The sequence below is a fragment of the Bos indicus genome, chromosome 6 (assembly GCF_029378745.1).
Source record: "Bos indicus isolate NIAB-ARS_2022 breed Sahiwal x Tharparkar chromosome 6, NIAB-ARS_B.indTharparkar_mat_pri_1.0, whole genome shotgun sequence".
In the NCBI taxonomy this organism is placed as follows: Eukaryota; Metazoa; Chordata; class Mammalia; order Artiodactyla; family Bovidae; genus Bos; species Bos indicus.
In genome coordinates, this window is record NC_091765.1 from 58,417,749 (window position 1) to 58,423,747 (window position 5,999).

A 5,999-nucleotide genomic window follows, 5' to 3' on the forward strand; every position below is an offset into this window, starting at 1 on the left:
AAATGAAAGGGCACAGTGGTTCCTTGGCTCCAGCCAATCTTTCCCATGTAGGAATACAGGTCTCTGTTGCTAGAATTTGTGATGGTTCAAGAAAAGCCTAATATCCAGATACTTTTGTGAGGCTTCCCAATTTAAAAGTGTAGTAAATAATTCATAAAAATTTTAAATGCTTGCCAGCTGAACAAAACAAGTATTTCACGTGGTATTGGTCGGGATAAATTAAGGATAAATTTTCTTTTTTCCTCTAAAGGAGAATCTAGACTCCCCATAAAGGGGTATAGCATAATCCTCTATCTTCTCATGACCTGATGGGGAATAAAAACAGGATCTCAGCTGAAGAAGGGAGTTGAAAGTGATATTCTCTTTTTGAATGAGGCCATGTTGGGTGCCCACTGACTGCCAAGAAGAGCAGGGAAACTCAGTCATTCCAGTAGCATAGAGTCCTCAAGAAATTGGCTTTTTTCTCAGACAATCAGGGAGGACAGAGAAGCTGAACAGCAGGTCTTGCTCAACACAGTCCCTCGGTAGTGGCCACTGGGCTCTCTGTCTTTGAAGGTCAGCTTATGTGCTTCTCTTACCTAGACTGACCAGGCATCCAGGGTACAAATACTTAGTCAATCATTTTAAAACAACTAAAGGTAAAACTTAAATTTCAAACATAAATCTCATTACTGTATAATTAGGAGATTGAGTCAGCAATCTACTTTATATTCAAGGCCTCTAGACTTTACCAAATTATGTAAAATGGTTAATATTCAAATATTTTTTAAAATGAACTTCTATTTTGGAAAAAAATTTATAGAAAAGCTACAAAAATTGTCTGAAAGCATTCTGTATATACCCACTGTTTCCCCCAGTGTTAACAGATTACATAAGCATGGCACACTTGGCATACTACAAAATTAGTATTAGTGCATTACTACTAACCAAACTATTTTATTTGGATTTCATAATTTTTTTCACTAGTCTCTTTTTTCTGTTTCAGGATGCAGTCTAGCAAACTCGTATTTAGTAGGGCTTTTTAACCAATGCTAAAAAACAACAACAATTTTATATAGTTGCACTTAATACTTTAGGACGGTAAGGAGATCAAACCAGTCAACCCTAAGGGAAGTCAACCCTGAATACTCATTGGAAGGACGGATGCTAAAGCTAGAGCTCCCATACTTTGGCCACCTGATTCAAAGAGCCAACTCATTGGAAAAGACCCTGATCCTGGGAAGGATTGAAGGCAGAAGGAGAAGAGGGCAGCAGAGGAGGAGATGGTTGGATGGCATCACCGATTCAATGGACATCAACTTGGGTGAACTCCAGGAGATGGTGAGGGACAGGGAGGCCTGGCGTGCAGTCCATGGTGTCTCAAAGAGTCGGACACAACTTAGCGACTGAACAAAGCAATACTTTAGCAAACAGTCTAGCGACCAAAGAAGAAAAACCTTGTTACGATGCACCCATTAGGCCCTAGGGAGGAGGTGTCTTTGGGACTCCACATCAACACACATCCATTGCCAGAGTGAGATGCTAACCTCATCTAGAATCTAGACAGAGTCACTGACTTCTGAGTCTCTGCCCACTGCCAGGCATGTGCTAGGTACCCAATAAACACATGCTGAATATCTACTGCTTGTCCCCAAACGAGAATTCCATACCTAAAAACCCATACGGGGACAGAAGAACCACTTCCTGCCCAGAAAGTGCTCTTTGATTAATTTCATTGTCCATATAGAACTAACACCATTTGAATATTAAAGCTTGTGTTCGCTTTCTAGGGCTGCTATAACAAAGTACCACAGTCTGGGTGGCTTAAACAAAGGAAATTTATTTTCTCACAGACCAGGAGGCCAGAAATCTGAGATTAAGGTGTCTGCAGGGTTGGTTTCATCTGAAGTCTCCCACCTTGGCTTGCAGACGTCCATCTTCTCTTCTCCGTGTCTTCTCATGGTTTTCCTCTGCACATGCCTGTGTCCCAAGTCCCTCTTCTTACAAGGACCCCAAACCACCAGGTTTGGGGCCCTCACTAAGTAACCAGAAGTTACTTTCTGTGTATATGTTTGAGTAACTGGAGAAAAATAAAGGCCCTTTCCAACAACTTGCAAAACAGGAGAGCGGGTATGAAGGTGGTGTTGCTGATAAGGTCAAAGGGCAGTGCCTAAAGCCCTTTCATCACTGAAATTCTGTGCTTCGAAGAATGTGGGTGGGTCTGAAGCGCATCTTCCTAATGCGCTTCTGTGTGTCCATCTGCGCAGGCGCAGGGGAAGTGTTACACCTTAAAAGCTTCTCCTCAAGGCTGTCCACGATGGGTGTTTGGAGACTTGGAAAAATGAAAACAATCACAGCATGCAGACATTACCAGACAGACAGGGGTCTGAAAGAAAAATTAAATAATGAACAGGCCAAAGGCACCAGGGGCAGGAATCTGAGGTGTAAGCCTTCAGTGCAGGCACGTTTATAAAGAGAGGCTGCAGGGGGAGAGCAATTCACCAGGAAGAAGCCAGCACAAAAATGGGCCCAGGAAAGCTGTCCAGGGACCCGGGAGGAAAGGGAGAGTGGCCGCCAGTGTGCGGGCTGGGCTGTTATTAGCCCAGAATTATCAGGCACCTGAAACAACAAGGTCAAGAATGTGACCCGAACGATACGTAAAATATTTGGTTAGGAAACCACGTGCTGGGAGAAAGACCTAAGAAAGAGTTAAACTGGGGCGCTTACCTTTTCTGATTGCAGAAGGAAAGGGCAATCGTTCAAGCAAAGCCTTTGGGCTGGGGGAATTCTTTTCACTGACACGCTGAAGAAGAGTGAGAGGAGACGGAGAGAGGGCAGGGCTCTGAGACCGCGGGACTTCTTGGTGTCTGCAGAGGGCAGGGGGAGGAATCTGGGGGACAGGTTGGGCCTCAGCCCCTCCCTGCATGGGCCCACAGCCCTGCCTGCTTAGGCATCCGGATTCCAGGCCTTCAGTCCTCCAGGACAAAGGGACCCTCCCCCCTTGTCAGCCTTCCTGTTCCTGGGATTGTGTGGCCCGGCCCTTTGATCAAGCTAAGGGCATTATGTCTGCGGACAACTGCTTTAAATACGAAGGTTTCAGGGCTGGCTCTCAGGTCCCCTTCGTGTTCCCAGGCAAATGGATTATGCATGACTTCTTAAGATTTCTGCTTTTCCCTCTGAAGTAACCAGGTCTCTAAACAGAGCTTTCAGACACTGTCCCAACCCTTCGAAAGAAGGTGTTGTTAAAACGTGGGCCTAGTGGATACATTCCCATTATAAATCCTCCATCTTTAAAGTGGCTGTGGCTTAAATGTTTTTTTTTATAAACTCCCACAATCGAATGAGAATCACCCAAGCCCATAGTGAATCTATGGAAAGATGCACTTAAAATAACAGGCTGGGAGCCAGGACTCCTGGTTCCAGACCTGGCTCCACAGCTTCCTGACTGAGTCATCTTTAGGCATTCAGTCCCTCTGGGTCTGAGTTTTCACTCTTTGAAAAATTAGAAGTTTAAACTTGGCAAGCTCTGGGAGCTAGATTTTAAAATTCTGTGATTCCTTCATTGAAATATGTGCTTTGACCCAGCAATGACATAAATACGATGTAGTTCATTGGCTTCAAGAAGCAGGTAAATAGAAAGAGGAAAATAAACAGCTTCAAAAACCGTTTCCGATGGTGACATGTTTCTCCACAACTTACTGATTTAATAAAAAGTTGATATCCTAACAAAGTTGGATGCAAGGTCTCTAGGTGACACTTTATGATTTTATTGGAGAAAATATAATGCAACTCTATTCTAGAAGGATCCTTTTCTCTTGCTCCTTGGATCACGACTCTTTCTAGTCAAAGGGAATCCCCTCCTCATAGCATAAGTTGCAAGACAAGAGAAATAGACATGAGATCTCCCGAGAACTGTTGAAGATTCAACATAAAATTGTATTCTTTTAACAGAGCAACCTATCCAGAACTCTATCTGAAAGTAGCTTTGCTAAGTAATGATTGGATTAAGCGCACTTGGAGAAATGTTGAGATTCTTAGAGTTGTTTTATCATCATTATTGGTGACAAAATTTCATGTCTTCTATTAGATGAACACAAAGAAATTATTCTAGTCTTACGTATCAGAACTTTTAAGAGTTCAGAAGCGCACTAAGTGTCTTTTCCTCAGGATTGCATGGGAGTAGTTTCTGGACATAAGAATCTCAGGGTTTATCTAATTCTTTTCCTGATCTTTGTTTTTAGGTTTTAAAAAGCGCTGTGAGACTTTGCAATCTCTCTGTGCTTTTATTGCAGTAAAATTCACAATGAACTAGAGGGATGACTTTAAATTTCTGAAGAAAGCCCTTGTCTCTGACTTGGTCCCTACACCAGAGACCTATTTTGATCTTTAGATCTCATCCAGAGTCAAGAGTCCATCCATTCTCACAAGCCATCACTTTATGAGGCTGATGTCTAAATCTCTGCTTCCTGATTCAATTTCTTTCTTGAGCCCATCGTATTGTACAAAACATTTCCACATGGATGTTCCTCAGGGATGCTAAATTCAAGTACTGAAGACTAATTTGTGACTTTTCCTCCAAAAAGCAGCCTCCCTGCTATCCTTTATTCTATCATGGTAACTTAGTTCTCCTGGCCACCTGACTTTACTTGACATCACCACTATCTAGTCCTCTCTCTTGCTTGCAGTTCAGTCATCAGGTCATGTCAGTTCTTCCTTCTTAGTGTCTTTTCCATACATCCTTTCTGGCCAATTCTCATTGTCATCACCTTGGTCTGAATCCTTATCCTCTGATCTTTTGTTTGCCATTTTCTGCCCAACCATCATGTAAATTCACTTCCAATGGATTCATTTACTCAGCAAATATCTGTTGAGTGCCTTCTATGTTCTCCTCAACTACCATTGATTGACATCTATGGAATTAAGATGCAAACTCCTGAACCCAACATTCAGCCCCCCCATCTCCCTACTTAAACTTGGCTTCCACTTATTCTTCTCATATGCACCTGTCTTCCCCAGACAAACAGTTCCACTCAGCTTCCTCTGAAAATATTTAGAGCATTCCCCTTCCTACCTGGAAGTTCTTTCTTCTTTCCTTGCTTAACAGTAACCATTTCTCTTATGGTAGCTGTACCAGGCAATTCCTATAACTTGATGGCTATTCTGTTGCCCTCACAACTGGCACCTGCAAAATTGTATTGCTGTATATATATCTATAGAGCTTCCCTGGTGGCTCAGAGGTTAAAGCGTCTGCCTGCAATGTGGGAGACCTGGGTTCGATCCCTGAGTTGGGAAGATCCCCTGGAGAAGGAAATGGCAACCCACTCCAGTATTCTTGCCTGAAGAATCCCATGGACAGAGGAGCCTGGTAGGCTATAATCCACAGGGTCGCAAAGAGTGGGATACGACTGAGTGACTTGTGTCTCATTGCTCTAAGTGGCCTATGAGCTCCTCAAGAGAAAGATCCAATGATTGCTTGAAGCTTTGTGATCTATTGGAATAAATTGCAAGAAGGAAGGAAAATGAACAGTTATTAAGTGCCTGCTGCTGCTGCTGCTGCTAAGTCGCTTCAGTCGTGTCTGACTCTGTGCGACCCCATAGATGGCAGCCCACCAGGCTCCACTGCCCCTGGGATTCTCCAGGAAAGAACACCGGAGTGGGTTGCCATTTCCCTCTCCAATGCAGGAAAGTGAAAAGGAAGTTGCTCAGTCGTGTCCAACTCTTCTCGACCCCATGGACTGCAGCCTACCAGGCTTTTCCGCCCATGGGATTTTCCAGGCAAGAGTGCTGGAGTGGGGTATACCAAAAACTCTCATGTGTTGGGTTTTTTTTGTTTTTTGTTTTTTTTATCCTTTCAACATCTCATTTAGTGCTGTGATCCCAGGATTGGCAAGCTATAACCTGTGAGCCAAATTTAGCACTCCAGTACTCTTGCCTGGAAAATCCCATGGGCGGAAGAGCCTGGTAGGCTGCAGTCCATGGGATCGCGAAGAGTTGGACATGACTGAGCGACTTGACTTTCA